Source organism: Pieris brassicae, chromosome 1 (genome assembly GCF_905147105.1).
Source record: "Pieris brassicae chromosome 1, ilPieBrab1.1, whole genome shotgun sequence".
Classification (NCBI taxonomy): domain Eukaryota; kingdom Metazoa; phylum Arthropoda; class Insecta; order Lepidoptera; family Pieridae; genus Pieris; species Pieris brassicae.
Window position 1 is genome coordinate 15,275,758 of NC_059665.1, and position 17,265 is coordinate 15,293,022.

Here is a 17,265-nt window from a genome sequence, read left to right on the forward strand (position 1 = left end):
CTTGAAAGGTTGGTACCTAACGAATTGAATGAAGCAAACCGGCAAACCGCGCATCGACTGCTGCGTTACATTACTCAACCGGCACATTAATGAAGGTACTTTAAACCGAATGTACGAAAATGCCATAGGAGAGACACCTAAGGAAGAATGGGCCCACTGCTTTTCTCAGTGGTTCCATCGAATGCGACGATGTGTAGAGCGGAACGGAGATTACTTCGAAAAACTATTGGCAACTCGTTTTCAATTTTCTAAACATTTTCAATGTTACCTAGGTATAAGTGTAGTCGACCTATTAGACATCGGATACGAGAATGTTACATTACAATTGATGAGTGTGGGAGAAATCCAAACCGCTCATTTTAGCTTCAAGTGGGCGATGATTCCTGACATTTGGTTTTCGCTTCTAATTATTATCTAAAATATATGTAACTAATGAATATGGTCATCGATATTCTATTAAGTCAAACCACTTCGCTCTTTTTTATCACCCTTTTAGGCAAAACTACTCAATCGAAACCCAATAGAAAAGGACTTGACATATTGGACAATCTTGTACTAAATTCGTAAGTGTATCAGTCACTTTTGTTTGATCCTTGAAATCTGGTTAGTAATAGGATTATATTCATCTGTTTAGTTTATGGGATTAAAAATAGGAGTTTCTTATTTCGTCGGAACCTTTTATTTCTATGGCTAAAACCAGAGATTTTCAAATTTGATATAGGTATTTTAATTCGATTTTTAAAATATAGTATAATCACTTTTTTAGTAATAAATATTGTACTATGAGTAAAGCACATACGATCACTTAAGCTTGTGTTTAACTTAAGGTAAATTTTATGAATACATATCAGTTATTTAAGTATGTAGATAGCTACCGACTTAGGACAAGAATAAAAACATATTTACTTATATAATTCAAAAGGCTACAACTGAAATAACTTTTTGTATTTAATATAATTCAATTTGACGTTCTTAAGATAATGCTATTTTTTCATTCGTATCTGGGTCATTTAAGGTGTAAATTTAATAAGTTATAAACAACACCTTGAAAAGAGAAGTTATTGTTTGCTCCCCCAGGATCCTATTACGAAGTCACATTGTATGGCTGATTGCTAATTGTTCGTTGGGCAATATGATCAGCGAAGTTGATATTTAGATTAATCTCTTGAGACAGCCTACCCTTTTAAGGTATATAACACGATATGGTATATAAGATTTTTCTAATAACACAACGTTCTATCTTGCATTTTACTCCACGACTAGTCTCTTTTCAGTTATTAGCTAACGCGGGTATTCAACTATTATGTATTTTATTATGAGAAGCAACTGTTCCACGAAATACTAGCTAGTATTTCGACACGAATACTACTTCTGACTAAAGTTGCGTTGCCTAGTAGCGGTGTCGCCAATTTCTTAAAATTAACTAAAAATGTCAACTTCGGTAGCTAATTGTGCTGTGCATAGTTCTATACTACTAAATCAAGATGTTGTCGATGTTAGTTTTGTATTTATTTACGTAAGCCACGTCTAAGGTAAAGACAGGAACGGACACAGTATTCAGGACAATTTCCTAGTTAATTTGTAATACTAGAAACCCATTTACTAGAAAATTGTAAATTAGAAAGTATTCGTCTTTTGAAGTATAACATTTTCCATATGGTCATATAAAGTTATCTTGAAAGGGAAGCATTCTATTCAATTTATTAAAATTACAGGTTGTGGGAGAAATTGTAGCTACGATCACGTTCCACTTAAAATCGATCTTAAGAGAATTTTCCTATTTTGCAAAGTAATCAAAGAAAATGTTTCTTCAATTTATATTAAACACAATTATTGGTAATGGAATTGGAATAGGTAATACTTTTCGGCAACTTCAATTAGTGCCATGACGTCATAATCTGAATCCGTCGCGCTAAAGACGTGGTTCTGACCGCTGTGTATGATATGCAACATCTCGACGTCAGCCATCATGTCCGACGATAGAGACCCGTAGGAGAGCCCGGATCACTGTAGCTAACGCCCCGACCTTCGACCCCGATGAGCCCCGGTCCCTTGCTTCATAGTTCGTACCGCCCTCGCCACAGGCAACAGACTTACAACTCGCAACAGACCGAGGGCTGTCAAGTGTCAAAAAGAAAGACATCTGCCACTAGTAGTGGGGCGTTCGAGGCAGCGAGGAGTTTGGCCGCTCAAGATATAACCAATTTCATTAATTCTACAAAAACAATATTAACGCTTATCAAAATACCAATTATTCATATGGGCTGTATAATCGACAAATAATTTAATTATTTTTAATTAACATCACGTGGCTAACACTGACAATGTTTAGAACTGGCCAGTTAGAAACATTGCTAATGAAAACTTTTTTGAATTTCAATTTTAGAACTCTTTGGTAACCTTATGTAGTATATTGCATTCATTTGTCATTTGTTTTTACATACATACTTTAACCAACGACCAAAAACACCTTCGCATGGACTGGTGTCGTCAAATATTAGATAAATTCAATGGCGGTGGCTCTAATGCGGTATTTGACATCGTCACAAAAATTTCCACAGCAGTGCCCTAGAAGCAGGTTCCTCCGTCACCACGATCCTCCTTCACCACGACAATACTTCAGCGAACTCCGCAAAACGGACTGTTGAATATTTGACTCAATCAAAATCAAAATCAAAAGTTTTTATTTCAAATAGGCCTTTGCAGGCTCTTATGAAACGTCTAGTTGCACGGTTCCAAAAAGTGGGTCTCATGGAGAAGAACCGGCAAGAAACTCCATGGACACTCTTTTCAACAATGGTTTAGCTTACAAAGACTCGGTTACAATAGTAATAATTGGCTGAGAAGTTTATATAATGCAAGGTATACAGAGATTCTATACAATGCAAAAGAAAATTGAGTTTTTACTATTAGTGTAAAATGAGATACACACACTTGCACAGCGCAAGTTGCCAGGGAAGCCGCACATGCAGAGATGAATCAGCGCCATACATCTTTATCGTCAACATAGTCTTGGATTTTATAATACGCTTTTTTAATTAGGATTCTTTTGATGACTTTTTTAGAACTTTTTAGTCGTAAGATCAGTTACACACTTCGGTAGCCTGTTGTAGAATCTGACACAATTCCCAAGAAACGATTTATTCGATTTTGTAAATCTGTATTTTGGGACTGCTATTTTATGCTTATTCCTGGTATTTATAGAATGAATAACACTTTTGACAATTGATGCAAATTTTTACGAACAAACATGATATTCTCTAGAATGTAAAGGGAAGGCAACGTGAGTATATTAATTTCTTTAAATAATTCTCTCAGAGACTCGCGGGGGCCAAGATTGTAACTGTACATGTGTAATTCGACTATGGCAGGTGTCGAAATAATGCCATACAGTCTTGACCTGGCGCCCTACGACTTTCATTTATTCCTAGTCAGTGGTTCCATCGAATGAGACGATGTATAGAGAGGAACGTAAAGGCCATCCATCTATGGCCATGACAGGTCGAATGAATTGCAATGTAGATATTACAGATTTACAGTTTATAATAACACAGTTGATGTGTACCTTTTTTAGACTTATATATCTCCGCTATATATATAAATTTCTACTAAAAAGTCATATCTCTTTTTGATTGAAATCAGGTGTATATCCAACTGGGAAACAGTTCAAGTTTCAGCAAAATCGCTTCAGTAATTTTCAGGATATCATACATAATATGTAAAATTATTTTTTCCTTCTCGGTTATAGTATTTAAAGCCGATCTATTTTGAACAAGTTACTTTTAATAAAGTGTAATTATAATTTAAATCTTCTTAACAAATATTCATACCGCGTAGCACAAGCCTTTTACTTCTTAAAATTTAATTCGAAATTTAAACATATATTCCGGAATTCTATTAATTCCCGGAAACGAACAGTGCATTCAAGTATAGAACAAGCTTTGCACAGAAACAGTTCCTTTGAAGATGTCACAGTATTGATCGTAAACCTCAAACTTGCCAAGATACACAACATAACTATTTTCACACTTGGGGAACTGCATAGTTTCTAATGGTTTATTAATAAAATAACTCATAATACTCATTTATAGCAATGGTTTTGTATGGGAAATGCTTGATTCTTTAATGAAAAACTCTATACTAAAATTCGTGTCATACAGATATGAAATTTTAATATATAATAAAATGTTATTTTCTTTATTCGTACATAATTCTGTTTTCACATTGTAAATTCACGGATGCTTGTCGGACCCATGCGACTTCTTCAATACAAAGAGTCCCCCGAGTTGTGTGCTGCGGTATTGCGTTCACTTTCACACAGTATATCTTTTATATAACGTATTTTCATAAGTATCTTAGTACCTGCCTTATAACATGTAGGTATGATGTTTGAGAGCTACAATAAAATAAAATTATTGCAATTACAATTTTTTACTAGCTCTATTTAGAAAATGGCGGCGTTTTTATACTGTTACTTGTTTTGTTACTCTACGGTTCCTGGGTCATCGGGGTGCTTGAAATGATAGAGGTTTCTTGTTTTACTCTATATTAAAAACTCGCGTATTACAATAGAATATGATCGAAATAATGACGTGCTATTGATGTACCCAATGAATACAATTTAAGGGCCTATCCGGTCGCCAAACTCCAAAAAAGTACATTGTTTCTTTCCATTTTTTGTCATCGTTTCTTGAAGTAGGGCAAATGGAAAAAAATATATGATGGAGTTGACTACTTTATGTATCCATTTTGAAAGATCGATACACGATTTAAATAACTTCGCTGGATAAAAAAACCAAAAATGTATATAGAACATGACTTTGAAATGTGCGCGATATATTTCACCGCAAGCTAAGTAATCCATTTCAATAAAAACAATTGATAAAACTACATTAATTTAATTTTTTACATAACCAATTCTTATTACGGGCCGCCGCGCCTCAGTGCTGCAGCTCTCCTTTGCGTACTGCAGTCCACCCCGAGACACTGACATCATCATCAAGCTTATAAATCTAAGAAAGCCTTACTGTTGTTGTTTAGCTTTTGGATTGCTTTTTTTTTAATCAATAAAAACATCAAACTAGCCTATGCTTTGTAAAATTAATATTTTAGAGGAAATCTAAAAGCTATCTATACATAACTCTCGTACCTTTTTTCGAGCAGTGTTGGGCTAGTGGCTTTAGCGTTCGTCTCTCATCCTAGAGATCGTAGGTTTGATATCCGGCTACAATGTACTTTCTTTCTATGTGCACATTTAACATACGCTCGAAAGTAGATGAAAAACATCGTGAGGAAACCGACTTGCCTTAGACCCAAAAAGTCGATTGCGCATGTCAGTCACAGGAGGCTACTTGCCTACTAGATGGACAATCATGAAACAGATACAGAAATTTGAGGCCGAGACCTAAGAAAGTTGTAGCGCGTCTGATTTATTTATTTTCATTTTATCATAGTTTTTTCAGCCTAACTTTTTCGAAACAGTTTGATTTGTATAAAACTTGTTGGTGTATATTCGGTAGGTTATATAAAAAAATATATATAAATATAAACATAACATATACAATTCCTTATTTTATTTTAACCCTTACTTTTTACCCTACTACCACGAACCCCTCACCCCCTAATCCTAAGGGGTACTTTTGTTTTTTATGAAAAAACTATATTAACATTTGCCGATCAGCAAGTATATTTTATATACTTAATAATAATGCAAATACTTTTAAACAATTATTTTAAAACAGAAAAGTTAACCTATTTTTCATACAAACTACGATTTATAAAGTTACCAACTTCCGGCAGAAATTTGGATTTTTACATCCATAAATTCAACAAGAACTATAAATCAAATAAACATAGAGGTTTCATATTTCCACGCGGCTGTGTGAAAATAGGTAAAGAAGAAGAATTGCTTTAAAAAAATTCGTTTTCATTACGGATTACTGAAATAGAGTACGTGTGATCTTAAAACGTAAAAAATCGTTAAAACACATTCAACAGATAACAGATCCGTATAATCTTTAAATTTATACTCAGCCGATTTCTATTTAATCACCTCTTTAAGAGTTCGAAACAAGATGTTTTATGCAGATATGCAATTCTTCAATTTTTATTTATATATAAATGAATTGCTTTTCGTTTGTCTCGCGAAAACTCGATAATGGCTACACCGATTTAATATGAAATGTTTGCTTAAGTTTAGGGAAGGTTTAAACGGTGAGATATATAATAAATAAACGACAGTAAAATTATCCAATTAAAGGTAGAAAGTGTTCCTAGATGGCAAATATTAGATGTATTTTAAGAAATAAAAAATTGCCACTTTTTTGTCAAATATATGTCGCAGCCAACTAACTTAATAAGCCGTTCGCATAACAGCCTAGCCTCTTACAGCGTCTTAACTAAACAGCGTCGTCTAACTAGCGGCCTGAAAAATATTCAGCTATTTGATCATACAGTTAGGCAAATTACATGGATTGATGACGTTTTATGACTAGCCTTACCTGTTGTCTGTTAATTTTAATAAAGTTCCACATTCTCTCCCAAACTCGAAAAAACTGTCAATATGGCGTCGGCAAACCACATTTGATGCTGTTTTTCAAAACTTTACTGAATAACAACAAGAACAATGGAAGAGTCTACGTAGTGACTCACACTAAGCATTAACCGACCAGTTTATTAAATATTGTTATAAACGCTACGGCTAAATATCTTTCGGCTGCTAATTAAACGACGCTGTTTAGTTACGAGGGTAGGCTGTTAATTGAACGGCTTATTAATTTAGTTGGCTACAACATATATACAGTGTTGCCAAAAAGTCGGGGATCAAACGCAATTAGGGCTTATATGGTGTCATCAGCTGCAAAAAATTGTTCCTAGTTGCGTTTTATCCACCATTTTTTTGCCATCTTGTATAGATATAGAAATTTGTGTTTCAAATGTGTAGTCCGCTCTCTATGGTCTGTTTTAAAAATGATGTACTAAGTGTTGAGAGACAAATATGATGGTGATGCGAAGTTCTCCGGGTCAAGTTATAATACCTTTTTGACATACGGATTTATACTAAACGTCTGAAAGTCTGGAATCTTACCCTTACAGTGGGTCAGGAGCAAAGCAAGGAAAAGAGTGACTGACTTTGGCTATACTCTCGGGGCGTAACTACAACGATTTAGATAATTACCGAAAATTAAGAAAACCTAAGTGAGGCTTATTTGTCCACTAAGAATTTTAATGCTCACCTCAAACACACACAACTTTTACTAACTTTATAATAGGCTGGGGAAAAAGTTTCTTCGCATTTTTTTAAGAAAATTCATAACATTTATTTAATATAGTTTATTTACATTTAACTAAAGTATGTAGGTACCATTTTGTTCGATAACTTTTTGCCATCTTGTAAGTAGGGACATGATCCCATTGCTATATAAATTTTTAAAATTCTGATACGGGTAAAATACCGCGACAATTGGTTTTGGCAGTCCTCTCGTGATCTTAACCTGACACTGCCTAAATAATTCTGAAGAGACCGAAACAGGTGGAAATCTGAAGGTGCAAGGTCAGGACTATACGGCGGATGCTTTAACACCTCCCAGCCAAGCTGAGTGCGTTTAATCTCATCAGTTGTTCGCAGTAGAGTTCAGAATCGATGGTCCTGCCTGGTGGTAACCGCTCATAATGAATAATGCCCTTCTAATCCCGCCACACACACACAAGTCGGGTTTCGCTTTAGTCTGTGAAGCCTGACCGGCCATGGACCATGACCTTTTTTGCACGTTCTTGACGTATCGTCTTCAAAAATGGTTCAGTTTCATACGTCGTAATAAAAAATCACAAATGAGTACACGGTTCATTGGGTTTCTTTCAGTGAGCTCGTGAGGTACCCAAATAGCTTTGAGGTTAGTATAGTTAGAATAGTTTGCAATGACAATGCACTAGGCAAATTTTTTTCGCGGATTGCGTTGCATTTATGCCTTTTTTGTAGTAAAATTATAAAATGTAAATTGACAGTACGAAAAATAAATAAAAATCACACATTTTCCTAATTTGAATTTCTAATTATCTTCTTTAAAATTTTACATGTTCATACATACTATAATGCGAAAAGGCTTTTTCCCCAACCTAATATATTCTATCATGCTAATAGAATAAACCGTTAAATAGGATATTGAAAACGTTTTTCTTGAGACGTAATAAATTGATGTAACGATAAAAGGGAAGTCCTAGGATACAATCTCTCTCAAGTCTACTGACACTGATTTATTGAATGACACAGACCGCTCCATATTTATGTGATTCTATTTGTAGATGAATAGTTTTGTTCATAATAACTGTTATACGTTATGAACGTACGTAGGGTAACTTTTTAGTTTCGTATATCTATTTGTAAGGACACAAAGGACGCAAACGAATACGTACTATATGAATAATTTGCTTCTTTTTTGTACTTTATTTCGTGAGACATTCTATAATAATTAGGTAGCTGATATAACCAATATCTACATACCTGCATACTACTGTTACCGGTTTTTTTATAATAAAGGACCGTCTTTAAACAGAGTTGTAGCTCTATAATTGTCTCAAATATCGAAGGAGAAATGTGGTTAAAGGTGTAGTAACACAAGTTCCCAAATGTGTGTCCGAATTGACGAATTTGAATATAACTTAAAATCTAAACCGGAATTTATTACGCTATTTTACTCGTTTCAAATATATTTCAGCAGTGGTGCAGGACTCCGCTAACGCGTGCAGATAATAATAATAAATAATACTATTAGAAATTACAAATCAAATGGGTGTTAGTTTTGTTATTAAACACTTAGTCTACGTAAGTTATTGTTATTTTCTTTACTTCGTCTTCTGCATTATGGCCCCTTTTGGATAAAGTCTCTTGAACTTTGGATGTTCTTTGGTTTCTCCATTCATCTTTCCCCACAAACCTGAACTACATCATCAACCCATCACTTTTGTGGTCAGTTGCAGACTGTTTATTTAAATTTAATTGTTTACAATATGACTATGGTTTGCAAAATCATTTGATAGGGAAGTTATAGCCAAAGTTGCGTATTATATGAAAATCGTATTACACCCGTTATATAAAGGACTACTATACTATACTATCACACTATATATTATATGAATATCTCATCTCAAATACATTGACGCCAAGCTAATGAAGTGTATTAAGCTGTCAGTTATTTGAATAGACCCTGACACTTTCAGGTGTAGCGGTATAGAATTGTTCGGAAACTTGATTCTGATATTAGAATATTAAGTGCCACGTGAAATCTTGGATATAGGTATATTTAGTTAATAGGCAAATCGCGTTTTGATGGGGTTCATATTTATTCTTTATCTAAAATTATTTAAATAAAGTATATTTCATAAGGTCAAAATACTTTGGAGCAAAAGGCTGACCACTTACGAATTTAAGCAATATAATTAAAAAAGTCTTAGATTGTTGACAACAAAAGGGATTGACGTAACGTTTTTTTGAAAAAATATCCGAAACTCAAGTATGCAGATATTAAAAGGAGGTTACCGTTACTTTTTCTTTAAGATGTCATTAATATGGTTTAAAAATAAAACAATATTTTTTTATTTTTATTTTTTTTTTATAAAATAGGGGGCAAACGGGCAGGAGGCTCACCTGATGTTAAGTGATACCGCCGCCCATGGACACTCTCAATGCCAGAGGGCTCGCGAGTGCGTTGCCGGCCTTTTAAGAATTTGTACGCTCTTTTCTTGAAGGACCCTAAGTCGAATTGGTTCGGAAATACTTCAGTGGGCAGCTGGTTCCACATAGCGGTGGTGCGCGGCAAAAATTGCCTTGAGAAACGCTCAGTCGTGGAACGTCGGACGTCGAGGTGATACGGGTGGAATTTTGTATTTTGCCTCGACGTCCGATGCTGAAACTCAGCTGCAGGTATTAATCCGAACAACTCCTCTGAACACTCTCCATGGTAAATGCGGTAGAAGATGCAGAGTGACCCCACATCTCTACGCAACGCCAAAGGATCGAGCCGCTCGGAGAGGGATTGGTCATCGACGATTCGAACCGCTCTTCGTTGGATACGGTCAAGTGGAAGGAGCTGGTACTGGGGAGCCCCCGCCCAGAGGTGAGAACAGTATTCCATGTGGGGCCGTTTTTGCGCTTTGCGAGTTGCAAGCGGTGGCCCGGAGTGAAGTACCGTCTCGCCTTGCTGAGCACACCAAGCTTTTTGGAGGCTAATTTAGCCTTTCCCTCCAAATGACCGCGAAACTGAACGTCGTTCGATATGTCAACGCCAAGTATTCCGATGCTGGCTGTGGCTTCAAGAAGAGTGTTTTCGAAAAGAGGAGTAGCGACAAAGGGTATTTTTTTCGCGGAAAACGCGCAAACTTGTGTCTTCTTGGGGTTAAATTGGACTAGGTTTAGTCTACCCCAGTCCGAGACTCCACGTAAAAGAGTTTCGACTTCAGACACAAGTTTGTTCCGGTACTCATCGACAACTGCCCGAGAAATACCTGCCCGGCCAGTGTAAAGAGTATCCCCAGTGCTGTCGTCCGCATAGCAATGAATGTTGCTAAGTTGCAACATGTCATTGATATGCAGAAGAAACAGGGTCGGGGACAGAACACAGCCTTGTGGGACCCCAGCATTCACGGGTTTAAGGTCGGAACATGCTCCGTCGACGACGACCTTGATGTTCCGATCGGCTAGAAAGCTGGAGATCCAGTCGCATAATTTCTCAGGAAGCCCGTAGGCTGGTAGCTTCGAGAGCAGTGCTTTGTGCCACACCCGATCGAAGGCTTTCGCTATGTCCAAACTAACCGCTAGTGCCTCCCCCTTGGACTCAATTGCCTCTGCCCATCTATGAGTAAGGTATACTAGAAGGTCACCAGCTGAACGACCACGACGAAAGCCGTACTGATAATCGCTAATCAGCTGGTGGCCCTCTAGATAACTCAAGAGCTGGCCATTAATAATGGATTCCATTATTTTGGAGAACAAGGAGGTTATTGCGATTGGGCGATAGTTGGATGGATCAGTGCGATCGCCTTTTTTAGGGATCGGATGTATCGAAGCGGTCTTCCAGCACTTCGGGACAGTGCCGAGCGAGTACAGGTACCGGAAAAGGCGCGTCAGGACCGGAGCCAACTCAGGAGCACATGTACGCAGCACAATTGGAGGGATACCATCCGGCCCGCTCGACTTATGAATGTCCAAGGAAGATAGTGCTCTGCGAACAGCACGTTGCTGGAATGTGATTTCCGGCATTGAGTTATCACACCGCGAAATCGCCGGTGGTGATCTCCCCCGGTCATCCAAAGTCGAGTTGGACGCAAAGAGACAGCCCAAGAGGTCGGCCTTCTCCTTCGCAGTGTGGGCGAGCGAGTCATCCTCTCTGTGCAGCGGTGGTATCGATGGCTGACAAAAATTCCCTTGTACAGCTTTGGCGAGAGACCAGAAGGCTCGGGTCCCAGAAGGGAGTTGGGCCAATCTCTCGCCAAATCTGGCGATGTGCTCTGACTTTGCCTTAGCGATTTCCCGTTTGAAGGACCTGGAGGCTGAGTTATATGCTTTTTTATGTTCGCTGGTATTGGCATCACGAGATATCGCCGCTTCCGCCCATGCATTAAAGCATTCTCGCTTTCGACGCGATGCCGCCTTGCAAGAACGCTTAAACCAGGGCTGTGACCTGCCACCGATCGGCACCGCAGAGAATGGAATAAAAAGTTCCATGCCCTGCAGAACCACTTCGGCGACAGAGGCAGCGACGGAATCTGGAGCTTCCGACGAAAAGCACATAGGCCCCCAAGGGTAGGACGCAAAGAAAGACCGCATCCCATCCCAATCTGCTGACCGATAGTGCCAAATACGACGACAACCCGAAAAACGGGGCCGAGGAGGGCGCGTAGTAGGCACAGTACTCCGGACCACACAATGATCCGATGAACCCAATGGCGGGTCAACAGAGACTTGATAGGTCTCCGGATGTGAGGTCAGCAGAAGGTCCAACAAAGAGGGTTTATGACCATCCACATCTGGTATTCGCGTAATCGCAGGGACCATTTGTGACAGGTCGTAAGCTAAAGCAAAGTCGTGAAAGGATCTTCCCGCGTGATCGGTGGTTTCCGAACCGAGCCAATCGGCATGGTGAGCGTTAAAATCGCCAAGTATCACGATTTCAGCGGTAGGAACCCCTTCGAGCAGGGAATCTGTAGCCATTTGGATGTGCTCAATGAGTCGCTCAGTTTCGGTATTTCCGCTATGGGACCTATACAGGCATGCGTAGAATCGCGGATGGTCATCGCAGTCTACGCGCAGCCAGAGGCTAGATAGGTCCCTTCCTTCAAGCGACCCGAGGCGACGAGAACAGATATCCTCTCTGACGTACACGCAAACTCCCGCCCGCGGCACAAATGAATGTTCCAATTTGTACCCCGGGTAGGAGAGGTAGGAAGTATCAGCCGGGAAGGATATCTGAGTCTCAGTAAGGAAGAATAAGGCCGGCTTCGCAGTTTAGAGGTGAAAGTGAACCGCGTTAAGATTAGAGTTGAGCCCCCTAACATTGGTAAAGTCCACTGAGAGCGTGGAAGGGGATGCCTTCGGTAAATTCTTCCGTTTGCCCCGAGATCGAAACTTATAGTTTTTTGAGCAGTTTTTGCCCACCCCAGAATACGAAGGGCAGCCTGTGCATCCACCACCGAATACTGATTGTTCCGATGATGGACGCTCAGAGGGGGATTCTCCACAGCGGAAACGTGTGGTACCCCCCTGGGGTAATCTCTGTTTAAACTGCATCTTCATATTCTGGGGGAGGGGGGAATTGATGGGCTCCGGGAGTCTCACTCACCGCACGAAACGCGAGTACAATAAGATGAACCTATTGCATCACTTCACGCCGGTTTTCTGTGAGACAGTGGTACTGCCCCGGTCGTGCCTGCCCGATTGGCTGAAGCCCGAAAGCAACAGCATGGCACTCCCACTATAATATATTGCGTTCAGTGTAGGATTCATCCCTAGTAGGTTCGATTTCGGGCTGTGCATTCAACACATGCTCGTACGCTGAAATTACACAACATTGTAGATAAACCAGCATGCCGGCATTGTAGATAAACCCAAAGACGACGGCATGTGTTAGCCACAAAAGCTCGAACAAAAACAGGAATCTGATGCCTAAATGTCAACCATTGGCACTGGCTTTTTAGCACATACAAGCTGCGACATTTTTTCCACGGTGTCTGCTTTATAGCAATTTACCTAATATACCTATATTTTTGTGTTGTGTTGTTGTAAGCACGCGCGGCGGCTCTAGTTCTATTGTTTAACGCCTTATTTAACCTTGAAAGTTTTTAAACGGTTTTTATTACAACAGGACAGTCAAGAACCGAATTTATATAAATCAAATTAAATCTTGGAAATGTTTAGATGAGTTTTTCAATCGAATTTCTGAATCTCGAAATACGTATTTATATTTCTATGGAAAATCTGATTTCTATTAATTTGCGAAATATTCAGTTTCAATTACGATTTGCTGTAATTTCATTTATATATTTCAAATATTGATATTAATAAATAGTCGTCTTGCTCAACAAAATCTGTAATGGCAAATTCCACTTATATTTATTTTTATAATTATTATTATATTTATAAAATAGTCTGTATATTATATGTATAGCGACGTCCACACATCACATCCAAGACATATAATGGAGCTATATAATTTGAAATAAGATTATTTTAGAGTTAATTGAGAATTACCAACCTAAATCCCCCATTATCCCAATTTGTCCTTAAATTATAAAAATTGTAATTCATCAATGAATTATAATTTTACATATAAGATGTTTGTTACATATCCTCGTGTTGCGTTATTTTATATAATAATAATTTGTTGCAATAAATTTGCAAAAAATTAGATAACAGTGTGACACAAAGTTAAATAAAAGTTTGAAATGAACGCCATATAATCAGCTTTGTAACTCTCAACACAGCCAGGGCGGGAATTAAGGCTCTTACACACAGAATCATATTGACAAATTAAGAACGCACTTAAAAAAATATTTAATAATTAAATTTAAAGCCATTATTCAATATAATAATTCCTTAAACAATAAATTATAACTTTGAAACATATAGCAGAAAACTGTCAAATGCAATCTAGATCATATCATATCAAATCACACTTATGAACGTCAATATTAAGAAAAAAGGAAGATCCAAATTTAAATTTACCAGTTTCGAAATGAAGGTTTTGAAAGAAAAGAACCAGCAAGAAACTTTTCGCCAGTCGTTATAATTGACACGTTTTGTACAACGGATATAATAGGAAGTGCAACTAATAAACTATATTGAAACAAATGATAAAATAACTGATATAAAAAAAAAATGTTTTGTAGAATAGTAAAGATGTGTCGGTTTTGTAGATTACCTACTATAACTATTAATTTGTTTGATGTTATTTGGTTGATGTGAAATTGTTCATTTCACATTTCGCGGCACTTGCCCTCAAACTCACCGCCACACATAAGCGCGATAGCATATTTGCCGGTTGTGGCATTTATTCGCTATGGCGAGAAATAGGCGCGAAGCTGCAATTATTGCGTTCAGGCCTATGTCTGCCATTATGCTATCTTCTCCAGGAGCCGTTCATAAGTTCTCTCATTTCGAATTCCGGCGGCTTAAAGTTTACTCATTCAAACCAGTTTATTGGGATTTTTGAATTCGATGGAACCAGCGCGTAAATGCGCGACGCGCAAACGACATCCTCGCCACCTAAAAAGCGCCCAAGTAGGGAAGTAGGCGTCCATACGTTTAAAAGAAGGGTTTCTGATCCATCCCTGCAATTACTGGACTCGATCTTCCCTAGCTCCAACTACAAAAGCGAAGGGCCCAGTCTGGGAAGGATACTTACTGTGTCACGTGTCACACACTAATAATAGGCGTGTAGAGGCGGATGCAACCGTCGTATTGCCTGTCGTTAAGCGATTAGGCCCTGCTGCTTCATCCCGCTTAAGGCGATTGTTGGTTGAGACTTGGGATTTTACTGTGTATACACAATAGCGTGTCCCACATAACGCTCCTGCAGTAGCGCTGAAGAAGGGTATTTCGCCAAATTAAAAAAACGATATCTTTCATTTTTCATCATAACAAGATTTTTATAAGATTACTTTGAAACAAATTTGTCGCTTTTATGTGTTACTAACTGTGACATTAATCATTCTTATCGATTATAGATTGTCTGTTGGAGCCCTAATGTCGTACCTCGTTAAGGGAATTCTTGTTCATGTCGAGTTAGCCCTAAAGGCATGGGGATTAATCTAGTTTCGAAATTGATATAATACAAAGCTGTATTTATGATATATGAAAACTTTCAAATATCAACTGATCAAACCTTAGTATAGTTTACAATTCAGAAACTCATACAATTTTTTTTGTTGTCTTGCAAAAAGACATCATTTAATATTACGATCTAGCCTAACATAATACTAATAAGTAATTTAACACTAAGCTAATTTACTAAAAAATATTATTAATATAGAATACTAGAAACTCTCTACGAGAAAACTCATACATATAAAAAAAGCTGTTTAGTTTTGTCTTAATAATTATATGTAAAATGTAGTTTTACACTTCTAATTTAATACATTTTTTCACAGTGGTTGCCTGGAAGAGATCGCTCGAAAGCGATAAGGCCGCCAGTTGCCGTCCTTTCATTTAATTATGTTCAGTTTTTATATTGTAATGCAATGAAGTAGTAATAAATAAATATAAAGGAAGTTGTCGTTGGCACTAACATTCAGTCCAGTTTATATACTATAGCAATTGTGATTAATTTTACCGCAAGTCACTTTCGGAGTTTGGCTTAAGTTTTCCAATCATGATTATATCTATTTATACTTTAACGAATTGTTCGTTTGCTTTAATTAAGAAATTGTGAGTGCCTCAGACGAGGACCGAAAGCTTTCAGCCAATATTTTGGCGATACTTCGATCGTGGTCACATCCACCCTGCATCCATACTATGAATGTTCACTATAATTAGAGGTAACAAATTTACTACTACTGATATTTATTTTCTTCTTCTTCGTATTCTTAATTACTGAAGGTCGTGCTGATCTTAAAAAACCCTAACCGATATGTCGACTTGCTACCTCCAGCCCACTCTATCCTCACTTTTCCCAACCAAATTGTCGAGACAATTCGGTTACCTCTGCAATATGGCATGGCTGGCAACGCACTTGCGAGCTCTCTGGTAATGTGAGTGTCCGTGGGCGGCGGTATCACTTAACATCAGCTTAGCCTCCTGCCTTGCCTCCTATTACATTAAAAGAATGCCTAAAGTAGCGTAGTAACCGTTTATATATGTTATAGATGTTCATATGTTATAGAATATTACGTCAAAACACCATCGCGGGAACATTGCCGTCACCCACATCAGGCGCTTGAAGATTCTTCATACAAATCTGTCTACTCATGTCACTTGACCTACGATCATTGTACAATTCACATCCTATCAAATCTATCCGCTAAAGATAGGACATGGTGGCCCATGAGGGAAAAACAAAGAAGAATCCGCGAAAAAATAACAATTAATACGCAAATATGACGATACACCGGTTAGCGCGACGACCTAACGATCTTCAACATCACGTCAATTCATTACTGTGAATGGAGCCTTGCTGTGGATATTTCTAAAATCATGGGCTGTATTGGAAAGCAGAAAAACAAAGAAGATTCGAGCAGTGAATCAGCTAAAGTTTCACATCGAGCAGTTACGAATTCGTCCGCTAAGATAAGTGTCCTTCCTTAACTAATTCCTAAAAAACCTAATAACTAACAAAATAATATTCAAAACCGTTCGTCATTTGTGTAAATTAAGTGTTTTTAGACAAGTTTTACAGCGTTTTATGCATGTAAATTTGTTATTTAGTGCAAAATTGCATCATCTTTTTTTACCTACCCGTATGTATAAAAAAGTGAACAAACAATTAACTTTTAGATATTTATCGCAATATTATCTAAATTAATACATAAATCATTCAATTGTCTGTTCACTATTTCGTAAAATAGGTCAATGGAAGTATATTAAGCAATAAAAGGTCACTCAATTGGTATAAAGTTAAATTATTTTACGAGGTAACGTTGGTTTCGTATTTTAGGTTTTCTTGTTTCGTATTGTTTATACATACAATATTTAGCGTATTTGCCGAATATTCCAGGCTGATATTTATCATCGCTGTGCGCCGTTTGCAAGTTATTACTTATCCCGTTAATGTAATCCAC